The sequence below is a fragment of the Salvelinus fontinalis genome, chromosome 5, assembly GCF_029448725.1.
Source record: "Salvelinus fontinalis isolate EN_2023a chromosome 5, ASM2944872v1, whole genome shotgun sequence".
Classification (NCBI taxonomy): Eukaryota; Metazoa; Chordata; class Actinopteri; order Salmoniformes; family Salmonidae; genus Salvelinus; species Salvelinus fontinalis.
Window position 1 is genome coordinate 22848183 of NC_074669.1, and position 14193 is coordinate 22862375.

Consider the following 14193-nt stretch of genomic DNA (forward strand, 5'->3'; position numbering starts at 1 on the left):
ATACACCTTTAATGTTGATGTTATCAAATGTCATTCGGTTTTTTATAAAGTCGCTTTCAAGTCACTGATCAAGGCTAGAAGGGATACAGCTTTTGTAAAATAACGTCAAAGGTATATTTGTTTCGAATTTTATCAACCCGTTTCCAAACCTTAACCAAATTATCTTAACCTGCTGTGTTAATTATCCAAATCTTCTACGAAAAGTCACATCTGACGTTAATTTGACAACAATTATAGCCATGACTGCCTGCAGGGCTGCCAACTTTTGAAGAAAGTTTGGAGTGAGATTTGCTATATGAATTTCATTGCCCCATGGCACAACCCCTAGTTGGGGAGTCAGGGGGTTTTCCCCCTGGAATATTTTATTGTTTTAAAGCTAATTATCTGTCATTCTATTTATTTTGACATGGTTTAGGCATATAACCAGGGTGGAACATTTTAATAATAAAAACCACAGGTCAAGGGTATTCAGGATGCTTTGAGCATTAAATGAACACTCAAAATGTGACTACTTTGTTACTTTGAGATTTTGGGGTGATGAAATATAATTTATGTACATATTTTTGAGGTGGTTTGACACTTTATTCAGACAGTAATGAAATGGGAAGTGGGAGAAACAGTGGGAAGGTTGGAAGCAGGGATTGATTCCTGTTCTCACATGGAAAGTTGTATACGACACATGCCGGGGAGTTTAACCACTACACCAAGGCTCTGCTCAAGAAATACTAATAATAATGGTTGATGGCAGTGGGTAACCAAATCATAGATTGCAGTCTCCTTGTCCATAGGTTAGTTTCAAGGTAAGGACACAAGTATTTTGTAATTTGGGTAAACCCTGATTGTGCTCCAGGAGGGTTGGCCACCCCTGATCTATGTTTCCCAAGTGCTGAGAGTTTGAAAATGTTCTTGTTCTAACAATTCATTTCTCAAAATCAACCAACCTTCAAGAAAAATCAAATGAATATTCAGGTGGTTTATGCCAACTAGTTGAAGATCCTTGCCCCTCATCTTACTCTACATTGACAAAATATGATGCGTTTATGAGTTGTGAGTCTCCCTACCATCTATGCCATCTGTGCATGTGCACAAATACTAAAATGTCCTAAAATTATATTTGAGGCCTGGAGCATTCAATATCCAATGCTTATTTGTATGACTTATTCAAAACTGCCCATGAATGGCTGCAAAAATACATAGCCTCATATAATTCATTTTCATAGACACGAGTAGGCATATCAGATTTCAAATATGTTATTACACTGAAAGAATTATGAAGAAGTAGAATAATAAAATAAGTGTGGGGAATGGTAATAGTGTTCTTGTTGAAAAACACAATAATTACACTATATTTTAGCCCATTGTTAAGCAGGAGAATTGTTCCACTGATCAGATATTTAATAGATCAGTTATTAGATATTTAAAACGCACATCCAATCCATTCGATCCCTTACATAACTAGACTAATCATATATGCTTCAATGTGCCGCGGTTAACAGTGCTGTGGTAAAACAAGACAATGATGTGGGCCTCCCGAGTGGCACAGCGGTATAAGGCTACAGACCCAGGTTCGATCCTGGGCTGTATCACAAGCGGCCGTGATCGGGAGTCCTATAGGGCGGCGACCGGGCACCACTAGGAGTCTGCGGTCGTCAGTTGAACGCTGTTTCCTCCGACACATTGGTGCTTCTTGGTTAAGCGGGCTGGTGTTAAGAAGCGCAGTTCCGGGGGTAGGCGATGCTTGTAGGTGATGTCATGGCTATTGTTGGGAGCGTTCTAAAAAATTCTGCTAAAACAAGCATCTCTAGCTACCTTTTATTTGAAAATAGATTATAATTCACTGCAAGTTCATCACATTAGCCTTAATCAAGACGATCTCTCAATATTACATTGTTGTTCAACGGGGACCAGACTCTCTGAAATTATTACCTCATCAGTCCAACACCAAGGTCACAAGTTGTGGACTTTTCAACAAGTGTGGTTTTTAGATAGGAATTTTTACGACACTGCTCCTCCGTTCGAATCACGGCTAGACTCATAAACATTGAGGACGAAAAGGAGGTGAAGCAGCATTTGGATAACAAAGGAGTAGAATTCAGCTACCAGTGTTACAGAGAGAAGGACCCTGAAGGTAAGGCATGACGTGCGCTGTCCCATGCACTGGTGCTGAAGTGAGTGTTGGGGTCACTCAGTGTTGTTCAGCTCATGGTTACCCTTTCGCTGTCCCATAACTGGGGTGCCGAACCACTGATTCTGGTTGGTGTTTAGTTTTTTTATGCCTCATGTACTTGTACTGTAAGCTTTCCGCCTTCCACCTCAAATGTATCTAACCTCATTCTGCATGTATGTATTCTGTTGTCAGGGTGTCAAAGGCTTGCTGACTACATGGAAGGAGTGAAAGAAAACGTTGAGTCTACCACCCAGGTGCTCAAACACAATTGTGAGATGAATACACATGGTGAAGACTTCTACAAGCTCGGGGCTTACTATGTCCAAGGGAAATGTACATGACTCCACTATACTAAACTTAATCCCATTCACTAGAAGATTACAACAGCAAAGACTGCAACAATTTGCATTTCTCAGATAGACAAGTCATTTGAAAGGTTAGAGTATGGCATGACAAAAACATGTTTTCAGACATGTCACATTATTAATAAGAAATATAAGGATGTTATGAAAATAGAGACAGACAGACAGACCCTGAATCCATCCCCTAAGTGGTCAAACTCACCATGTTCTACATCTCTCCACCAGGGGAAGTTGCAGATCATCTGAAAATGGCCTACTCCTGCTTCATGACGGCCTACAGCAGTGGTGGTAAGAAGTCTGTGGACGCGTGTCAAAACGTGGGTCTCCTCACCGACGTTGGTTGAGCCATGAAGGCCGGCCCTGACTCAGGGGGCAAAAGGTTGAAGGATTCACTAATGTGTGTGTTTTAAAATGCAGCTGTTTGCGAAGTTCATAGCTTCTGCCACAAGATGGAGTCAAAGTCAAGGAAAACTAGCGTGATATGACAAATCCACTGTCCATGAGTACATCAGGGCAGGTCAGAGTTTTATTTTGTCTTCTAATTTGCTCATCCCATTTGATGTCATGTGATGTGTTAAAAATAGAATAATCTGGTGGGATATATTCACGTTATTGAGTAAAGCGCTTCAGATCAGACAGATAATGTGACGTTTCGGTCAGAATTGTTGAAACATTTATTTTGTTTTTTGTACAGATATTATTATTAAAGTCCCAGCCTTCCATGGTCCAAATTGACAATATGAAAACATTGATGCAAACATATTCTATTGTTTTGCTACTTCCAAATCCAGCAGAGAAGCACACTGGTCACATCCACAGAGAAGCACACTGGTCACATCCGAGATAAAAACTTGGCTGTAATGCAAAATATTTGGGGACGTAGCGAGAAACCTAAAATACAGACCTCTATCCTCTCTCTTACCATTACCGGTGGCAATTTCACTGGCATACCATCCACTCTCGTTGACTAAACAATGCCCAGCTCTGTCTCGCGCCCCCGGAAGGTGCCAGTCAAGACTCCACGCGACACACACGCAGCATTCTCTGGTGTACTGGCACACGGTGGTAGGAATCACCCTTATCTTTAGCCACAGATCTAGGATCAGTTTACACTCCCTAGTAACATTGGGGGAGACATAAAAAAATATTTTAGCCTGGTCTCATTGACTAAACGTAACATAGTAAAATAAATCCTGGACACAGGTATTAGTATATGTTAGGTTTGATATGGTTACATAAAACAGATGGGTATTTAACGCAAAAACGAAAGTAGGATGGTTGGTTGGGGTGAATGGATAGGAATGAATGTCTAGCAACTCAAAGGTTGGGAGTTTGAATTTCATCAGGGACAACTTTAGCATTTTAGCTAATAAGCAAACGTTACAACTACTTACTACGTTTTAGCTACTTTGCAACTACTTAAAACTCTTTCAAAACTTTACTCCTTTAACCTAACTCCTAAACGTAACCCGAACCCCTAGCCTAGCTAACGTTAGCCAGCTAGCTAAGGGTTAGCCGCCTATCTGCCTAGCTAGAATTCGTAACATATCATACGTTTCTCAAATTTGTAACATTTTGCAAATTTGTAACATATGTCACAAATTACAATTCGTATTATATCATGCGAAATTGGTGCCTGACATCCACAAATTAAAACATACCATTGGACATGTCATTTATTATCCTAAAAACAAGGATTGTGGTTTCCGTACACAATAATACAAACTGCTCTGAGACCAGGTTGCAGCGGGCAACAGCGAAGGCGAGCGAACTTTCTAAATTCCGCCCCTTTTCCCGTGTCCATTCAACCCTCATTCAAAACAGAACACAGCTGTTGCAGAGCACACCGCTTTTGGCTTTGTAGGAGCCTCTGAAATTTGCCGGGGTCGAGTTTCCCTACCCGAAAAGAGGAATTTGGCACCCATTTCTGTGTGGTGAGTGTCTGGTTTATGTCTGTTTTCGTAAACTAGGGTGTGTGGCAGCATCCCTGATGCTAAATCCATTTGCGCGGAAGGTTAGCTAACGTTATCCACTGGAGTAAGCCACACTAACGACATTAAGCTTTCTCTTTGAAGGTTTAAGTAAAGCGTTTATTTTGAGTTGAATAGTAATATGTGTTGAAGTAACGTTAAGTACGTTAGCTAACGTTGACTATCTTGCGTTACACCACAGACAGTTCTAGCTCTCAGAATGTCTTAAGATGTTTGCACTTGTCGAGTTAGCTAACGATAGCTGTAGGTAGTCAATGTTTGTTTGACAAGTTTAGTTAGCAAACTAACTAGCAACTGTTCTCTTTAATGTCGTTGCTATTTGTGTTTTTTTGCCAACTGAGATGGCTAGTTGGCTAACGGTTATTTGCGCGTGTTGTCCCCAGCCTGCTGTTAGCGCTAAACTGATGGCTACTGAAACGCCTTGGCTCGGGTTGTCTTGGACTCAGAACCCCCCTCACTGTCCCGCCCAGATCCGGGGAGTGTTTTTTTCCTCTCTCACTAAAATGGCTTGGATATAAACAAACTGCCGGTTGACTAGTTGTCTTTCAATATAGAAGTTATTACTATGTGCAGTTAGTCTGAAAAAGCAGAGCACTTTTAGGGAGGTGCAACGGCCTGTAGTTTATACACAGGCAAGAAGCATCACGTTAGCCAGCCAGCCAGCCGTTGCAATACGAATTAATTAATCTTTCATGACAGGTTGGCATCAACATCGCGATGCCTGCCTACTGTAGCTAGGATATGTCAGCATCAATGTGTTTTGCTACATTAGCTAGGTAATGTTAGGCCCTGTAATGTACCAGTTAAAAGCAATACCGTGGGTCGATATAATTGATTTCAAAGGGTGAAAGTGTAGAGTAATGAATTTATTATTTGTAATGCACAGTCCAAGCACGTCTCATGTCCCACATCATTTCCTAGATGAGCCACGTTTAACAGATTGCTGATGCATCTTTCATTGCTGCCTTGATATTGCTAGACAATAGCCACTTGCTGGGCAAAGCCAGGGACTCTACAGCAACATATATCAGTCATGCCACATGCCATGCAGGCAGATTTCCGTTAACCCAGTAATATCTGTTAAGCAGTGTAAGCTTGTGTTCCATACCTGAGATGCAGGTCTGGACATTAACGTTTTTAGCCAGTAGGACATTTTTTTTTACTTGTCGGAAAGCTCAAGTCACTTGTCTCCAGCCCCGGAGGACACCAATTCGGATCGACATAGCCTAATTGTTTGATATTGTGGGTTTTGCGTGATTTCTTTAACTTGTCCATTCGGCCAGCTTAAATCTATATTTATTATTATTATTATTATTTTTATTATACTTGCCCCGGGGAAACAGACAAGCGTCGATGTCGAGCCCTGAGATGTCTTATAGTCATGGTAGTGCCTTCACAGCCTGGTTGGTCACAGGCTGTACTGTAGCCAAGACCTCTATCCTATCATAACTTGTCATGACATACATGTTTGGCATGACGTGGAACGAACACAGAGAGGAGTTTGCTAAACTAGCACTTTAACAGATCTAGCCTTGGTTAGATACACAGAAAACTACAGAAATGTGTATTGTATGTGCACTTTTGTATTGCCAGATTAACATTCTCTCAAGATGAATATAGATAGATTTGAGTTGGGTTAGATGCTCATAGCTACAATTGTCATGTCTATCCATTGGTAAAATATAAAGTGAATAGTCTGATATTGAATGGTTAGATAAGGTTCCAGATTTCAGCCCTAAAAGAGATCACAGCCGCTGAGTCTCCCTAGCAGCTCTCCTATAGAATAGATTATGTATTTTCATGCATGAGTAGAGCTGTTGCAAAGGATACAGAGCAATATAAACTGAACATAAATATAAATGCAACAATTTCAAAGATTTTACTGAGTTACAGATCATATAAGGAAATCAGTAAATTTAAATAAATTGTGCCCTAATCTATGAATTTCACATGACTGGGATTACAGATTACAAATATATTGGTCAAAAATACCACAAAAAAAAAGTAGGTGTGGATCAGAAAATCAGTCACTTTCTGGGGTGACCATTTTCCCCATGCAACGTGATACATCTCCTTCGCTTAGAGTTGATCAGGCTGTTGATAGTGGCCTGTGGAATGTTGTCCCACTCCTATTCAATGACTGTGTAAAGTTGCTGGATATTGGCGGGAACTGGAACACGCTGTTGTACACATCAATCCAAAGCATCCCAAACACGTACAATGGGTGACATGTCTGCTGAGTATGCAGTCCTTGGAAGAATTGGGACATTTTGACATCAGCAAACCGCTCGCCCAAGAAATGCCACACACACGGTCTGCCATCTGCCTGGTCCAGTTGAAACCAGCTCATGAACTATGAGACCAACACTTTACATGTGTGTTTATATTTTTGTTCAGTGTGTATATATTTTTTTACCAAACTTTGGGGATGGGGGGGCAAAATCTCTGGATTGAATCTGGTGTACAGAGCATTCAATAATCAAGATTAGTAAGGGAAAGTTTCACAATTTTTTTATTTTACTTTATTTCACCTTTATTTAACCAGGTAGGCAAGTTGAGAACACGTTCTCATTTACAATTACGACCTGGCCAAGATAAAGCAAAGCAGTTCGACACATACAACAACACAGCGTTACACATGGAGTAAAACAAACATACAGTCAATAATACAGTAGAAGAATAAGTCTATATACAATGTGAGCAAGTGAGGTGAGATAAGGGAGGTGAATGCAAAAAAAAGGCCATGGTGGCGAAGTAAATACAATATAGCAAGTAAAACACTGGAATGGTTGATTTGCAGTGGAAGAATGTGCAAAGTAGAGAGAGAAATAATGGGGTGCAAAGGAGCTAAATAAATACAGTAGGGAAAGAGGTAGTTGTTTGGGCTAAATTATAGATGGGCTATGTACAGGTGCAGTAATCTATGAGCTGCTCTGACAGCTGGTGCTTAAAGCTAGGGGGGGAGATAAGTGTTTCCAGTTTCAGAGATTTTTGTAGTTCTTTAATATAGGGAAAGGGAATACCTAGTCAGTTGCACAACTGAATGCATTCAACTGAATTATTTCTTCCGCATTTAACCCAACCCTTTTGAATAGATAGGTGTGAGGGTGGGGGTGGGGGGGGGGCTGCCTAAATCGACATCCATGTCATCAGTGGCTGTGGAGCAGTTGTTGGGGGTTAACTTTCTGGCTCAATGGCAGAACGGCAGATGTTTTCCACCTTGCTGGCTCAGGGATTCGAACCAGTGATCTTCCGGTTACTGGCCCAATGCTCTTTACTGCTAGGCTACATGATACCCCATGGTGCATGTACAGCCAATCTATTTATCTTGCATCTGTGTCTCATTTAAAAACAGACTAGTTTGGTTAGAATGGCCTTTTCCTGGTCTTCTATCTTGTCACAATTAATTTTTGCACACTAGTTTGTCACTGTCTGTATGTCGCTAGGGCAGGGAATTGCCAGGTACCTCACAATATGATATTATTATGATTCTATATGTATTGTGTTTTGATGTGTTTTTATTGCGATTTGATGATTCTAACATATTGCTCATGTCAGCTGAAGAGGGACGAGAGCCATGAGAAAACAAGTTTGATCAGTCATGGTAATAAAAGTGCTGAAAACAAATTGGCTCCCTTTTTAAAAAGATGGAGAACAAGCTATGAAGGAAAAATACTGGCGTTTTGGTGCAGGTACAACCAACTAGCGTAAAACAATACGATGTATCATCAAAAATAATATCCTGATATGTAACTGTATATTTTTTCTTCCCATCACTATATGTCACTGGTCCTCCATGACTGTCCCACACGTACACTGGTCAGTGCAGTCTAATCTAAGTGGAAGTACTGCTGTGCTCTAGGTGCGCCCATCTGGTGCTGGGTGCTGTAGTTGTGTGTTATGTTCTGTCTTTCCAAGGCCTGAAATGTGATTAGCTGTAAAATGAGACTCTCTGCTGTGTGTGTGTGCGCACTACAGGGCATGCGTCAGATGTCAGCGCCATGGTCTGTCTCGGGTTTAGTTAGCCTGCTCTGGGTTTTGTCCCTCGGATGACATGGGACTTTCTTAAAGATGGAGTCTGGATTTGTTAACTAAACTGAGGTGAGGAGCATGGTATTCTAGCTGATAGCTGTTCTATCGCATGCGCAATGATTTCTGAGAAGGAGGGGGGGGGGGGGGGGGGGGGTGTTTGTTTGCAGTAACCTCTTTGTTGTAATATCCCAAACAGATGTGGCAGTTTCACCACTTTAGGATTCTAGCTTTAAATTGCAACATGTGTCCTGGTCTGTGTGTGTCTCAATGTTGGTGTTTGTGAACCATTTCAAGAAGAAAGGCGTATGTCACGTCAGTACTTCACAGGAGAGGCATTGGAACGTGTTATTTTGTTTTGGGGTGAGATAATGGATGGGCTGGACATGCCGACAGATGAGTTTGGATTGGTCTGCCATGTAGCACGCGTCTGTCTATAACATGAGATGCTCAGTGTGTGTAGATAATCCTTGGAAACGCAGCTTTTTTAGCCATGGAGAACTGCAAAAGTGTTGCTACTGCTCTTATCATTACTGCCCAGAATTTAGCAGGAGCTATCAATAAAGAACACTGGAAAAAATTGTGATGGACTACTTTCTGCACACAGTCAGTGTGAAGCGGAGTGAATTGACACAAACAGAAAATACATGCTACCGTGAAGTGTTTATCCATGTATACGGGTAAGAGTTAAGCTACATTTTCAGATATTTTAAGTACACTCGCCAATTTTACGTGTATGATCTGTATAGCAATATTATTCGTATGTCAGTCATTTGCATTGCTAGTTATAGCCTATTGTTAGCTAGCTAGCTCATTGAACCTAGTTACTACAGCATATCATGCATGACAATCAGTTTGTATTGCTAGTAGAATGGGTTGGGATTATTGTTCATTGTTTAGCTAGCTAACTACATGTCTAAGCAAATGACTCTACTTCAACAGAAGATTACATGACCCATCAAGTTAGCCAGGTATTTCTGAGGGTGATTATGGCCATCTATTGTATTTCATGAAGATGTGTACATGTCTAGACAGTAATGACCCATCCGCTTCGCTAGATGTGGTTGGGGGGTGGTTATAGCATTTCTTTCACATGACCATTAATTTAGACAAGTGTCCGGTAGGGGTGTGCTGACATGGCCATATTGTAATCGTATCCGTAAAGTGACAGTTAAATTACTCACTCTTTAGCACATGGCCTCATGTGAATCCTTAAAGCGATGGGTGGGGCTAAGGCTTAAGAGGGTGTGAACGATGCTGAATAGGTGTAGACAAAGAGCTCTCTGTACCAAATAATTCAAGGGCCATTTTCTCAAAAGTGGGGTTACAAGTTAATCAACTTTCAAAGCAGAATTACTTCCCCATTGTTCCTCATGCAGTGTACGATATACCATTTTGTAGCTCTGAGTCTCTACTTTTATTCTATGTATAAAAAAACAACACCATTTCATATTTGGCTACACAAGATCAAAGTGGTGGGTCACATTTTAAGATGCACGCTGACTTGTCTAGGATGTCTTTGGCCCTATCATCTTTTGTGACTGAGTGGTGATAGTGATGATACTGCAGTCAGCCATGGAGGTTAAGGCAGGGGCCGCATTAGATTTCAGTGATCTGCATTTTCAAAACACAGACGTTCAAAAGGAAATCTGCATTTTAAACCATTTCACACGTCATTTTTGTCTCTTCAATAAAGTGATCAGGGACGTGCAACTAGTTTTTTTTCTTTCACAGAAAATACATTTCGTGAACACATTCTGCAGAAAATAGCAGTGTGTAAGGTGTCTTGTGGTGCTGGCTGCCTACTGAGGTGGGTGTCAAGCGATATTAGTCTATGTACAGTGGCTTGCAAAACTTTTCACCCCCCTTGGCATTTTTCCTATTTTGTTGCCTTACAACCTGTAATTAAAATGGATTTTTGGGGGATTGGTATCATTTGAGTTACACAACATGCCTACCACTTTGAAGATGTCAAATCTTTTTTTGTGAAACAAACAAGAAATAAGAAACTGAACTTGAATGTGCATACCTATTAAACTCCCCAAAGTCAATACTTTGTAGAGCCACCTTTTGCAGCAATCACAGCTGCAAGTCTCTTGGGGTATGTCTCTATAAGCTTGGCACATCTAGCCATGGGGATTTTTACCCATTCTTCAAGGCAAAACTGCTCCAGCTCCTTCAAGTTAGATGGCTTCCACTGGTGTAAAGCAATCTTTAAGTCATACCACAGATTATCAATTGGATTGAGGTCTGGGCTTTGACTAGGCCATTCCAAGACATTTAAATGTTGCCCCTTAAACCACTCGAGTGTTGCTTTAGCAGTATGCTTAGGGTCATTGTCCTGCTGGAAGGTGAACCTCTGTCCCAGTCTCAAATCTCTTGAAGACTGAAACAGGTTTCCCTCAAGAATGTCCCCGTATTTAGAGCCGTCCATCATTCCTTCAATTCTGACTAGTTTCCCAGTCCCTGCCGATGGAAAAACATCCTCACAGCATGATGCTGCCACCACCATGCTTCACTGTGGGGATGGTGTTCTCAGTGTGATGAGAGGTGTTGGGTTTGTGCCAGACATAGCGTTTTCCTTGATGGCCAAAAATCTCAATTTGTCTCATCTGACGAGTACCTTCTTCCATATGTTTGGGGAGTCTCCCACATGACTTTTGGTGAACACCATGTGTTTGCTTATTTTTTTTCTTCAAGCAATGGCTTTTTTTCTGGCCACTCTTCCGTAAACCCCAGCTCTGTGGAGTGTACGGCTTAAAGTGGTCCTAAGGACAAATATTTCCATTTCCGCTGTGTCGCTTTGCAGATCCTTCACGGTTATCTTTGGTCTCTTTGTTGCCTCTTAATGCCCTCCTTGCCTGGTCCTTGAGTTTTGGTGGGTGGCCCTCTCTTGGCAAGTTTGTTCTGGTGCCATATTCTTTCCAATTTTAAAAATAATGGATTTAATGGTGCTCTGTGGGATGTTCAAAGTTTGTGATTTTTTTTTATAACCCAATCCTGATCTGTACTTCTCCACAACTTTGTCACTGACCTGTTTGGAGAGCTCCTTGGTCTTCATGGTGCCACTTGCTTGCTGGTGTCCCTTGCTTAGTGGTGTTGCAGACTCTGGAGCCTTTCATAACGGGTGTATGTATATGTGTTATATATATGAGATCGTGACAGATCATATGACACTTAAATAAAGTCCACCTGTGTGCAATCTAACTAATTATGTGACTTCTGAAGGTAATTAGTTGCACCAGGTCTTATTTAAGGGCTTCATAGCAAAGGGGGTGAATACATGCTGGCACCGTTCTCCATTTTAAATTAAAAAACAACAACATTTTAAACAAGTTAATTTTTTATTTCACTATACCAATTTGGACTATTTTGTATGTCCATTACATGAAATCCAAGTAAAATCCATTTCAATTACAGGTTGTAATGCAACAAAAAAGGAAAAACGCCAAGGGGGATGAATACTCTTGCAAGACACTGTGTGTGTTGTGCCCAGAGTCAAGGAGCTCATGTGGCCCCTTGCCAACTTCGGTCTGCGGGTTTGGCTGTTGGGCTGTCACTCAAGAGAATGTCTCAACTTTCACTTCCGGAAACCGGAGTAGAGACCCACAGTCTGTAGCTGACTTCCCCTCTGGTACCACAAGCAAGTAGGCTACCCGGCTGCCACGGCAGGCTGCCCTCCCTTGATCATACTGGTCTGGAACTGGATGTCTCCGCCTGTACTTATACTGGGAGTGGTTCAAACAACTACAAGTGGCACACTCCCCCTCTCTCTGTTCTGTTCCTCCAATCTCATTCTCAACTCGCACGATATATCTAATTCATTTGATAAATTTGAATTTATGATTATGCCTTTTTCCCAAGACAGTTTTGAAGAAATGTTTAAAGTTATTGTAATTTTCCGGCTTGACTGACCTTAATGTGCTAAAATAATGACGGACTGTCGTTTCTCTTCGCCTTTTTGAGCTATTCTTGTCATGATATGGACTTGGTCTTTTACCCAATAGGGCTATCTTCTGTAAACCCCCCTACCTGGTCACAACACAACTGATTGGCTCAAACACATTTTTAGAAGTTAAGTTAATTTGTGTAATATCTTTCCAAGGCACACCTGTTAATTGAAATGCATTCCAGGGGACTACATCATGAAGCTGGTTGAGAGAATGCCAAGAGGCTGCAAAGCTGTCATCAAGGCAAAGGGTGGCTACTTTGAAGAATCTCAAATATAAAATATATTTTGATTTGTTTAACACTTCTGGTTTCTACATGATTCCATATGTTCATAGTTTTGATGTCTTTACTATTATTCTATAGTGTAGAAAAGAGTAAAAAATAAAGAAAAACCTTTGAATGAGTTGGTGTGTCAGCTTCTGACTGGTAATTGATATACTGTGAATTGCCCATAAATTAGAAAATGATAGATGTGATTGTTAAGTCATATTGCCCTATTCTCATTCTCACTCGCTCTTGTAAACAGTTCACGGTTGTATGGAGCTGTGTATTTTTCTAATGGTTGTGCTGAAATGGGGGCATATGAATCAGCCGCTCTATCAGCCTCAATCACACAGACCCCAAGTCTCCTCTCTCACACAGTCGCACTGTAAACTAACCCTTCAATGATTCACTGTGTGTGTGTCCATGAAATGTAGGGATAATACATGGAAAGTCTGTGGGTGGACAACAGGCGAGGTAGCTGCAGTCAGTGCAACAGGCCCTCGTGTGCCTAGGTCAAGCTCTCGTGTGGGTGGGGTGAAGAAATGTAACTCTGGCTAATAAGGCCAGTCCTAAGCCTTGTTAGATTCCTGTAAGGCTTATACACAGTGCCTTCAGAAAGTATTCATACCTTTTGACTTAATCCACTATTTGTTGTTACAGCCTGAATTCAAAATGGATAATACAACATTTTAAATCTACAAACAATAACCCCATAATGATAGTGACATTTTTTTATACATACTTTTGTGTAAGTATGTGGACACCCCTTCAAATGAGTGGATATGGCTATTTCAACCACACCCGTTGTTGAGATGTGTTTAAAATCGAGCACACAGCCATGCAACCTCCGTAGGCCAACATTGGCAGCAGAATGGCCTTACTGAAGAACTCCGTGACTTTCAATGTGGCACCGTCATAGGATGCCACCATTCCAACAAGTCAGTTTGTCAAATTTCTTCCCTGCTAGAGCTGCCCCGGTCAACTGTAAGTGCTGTTATTGTGAAGTGGAAACGACTAGGAGAAACAACGGCTCAGCCGCAAAGCGGTAGGCCACACAAGCTCAAAGAACGAGAACAGAGTGCTGAATCACGTAGCGTGTAAAAATTGTGTCCTCGGGTGCAACACTCACTACAGATTTCAAAACTGCCTCTGGAAGCAACGTCAGCACAAGAACTGTTAGTCGGAAGCTTCATGAAATGGGTTTCCTTTGCCTAGCAGCCGCACGGAAGCCTTAAATCACCATGTGCAAGGCCAAGCATTGGCTGGATGGGTGTAAAGCTCGCTGCAATTGGACTCTGGTGCAGTGGAAATGCATTCTCTGGAGTGATAAATCACGCTTCACCATCTGGCAGTCTGACGGAAGAATCTGGGTTTGGCGCATGCCAGGAGAACGCTACCTGCCGCAAAGCATAGTGCCAACTATAACGTT

At 41.4% G+C, this 14193-nt stretch overlaps 1 protein-coding gene and 1 pseudogene across 6 annotated transcripts in view; both read left to right on the forward strand.

The window, feature by feature from the left end:
- Positions 1-734: 734 nt before the first annotated feature.
- Positions 735-3237, forward strand: LOC129854853 (cytochrome c oxidase assembly factor 7-like; annotated as a pseudogene).
- A 1046-nt stretch (positions 3238-4283) lies between these two features.
- LOC129855328 (ras-specific guanine nucleotide-releasing factor RalGPS2-like) overlaps positions 4284-14193 on the forward strand; it is a 147666-nt gene continuing 137756 nt past the window's right edge. For all 6 annotated transcript variants that reach the window (XM_055922864.1, XM_055922865.1, XM_055922867.1 and 3 more), the window contains exon 1: positions 4284-4463. The gene's annotated coding sequence lies outside the window, so the exon portion shown is untranslated. The remainder of the gene's footprint in view (positions 4464-14193) is intronic.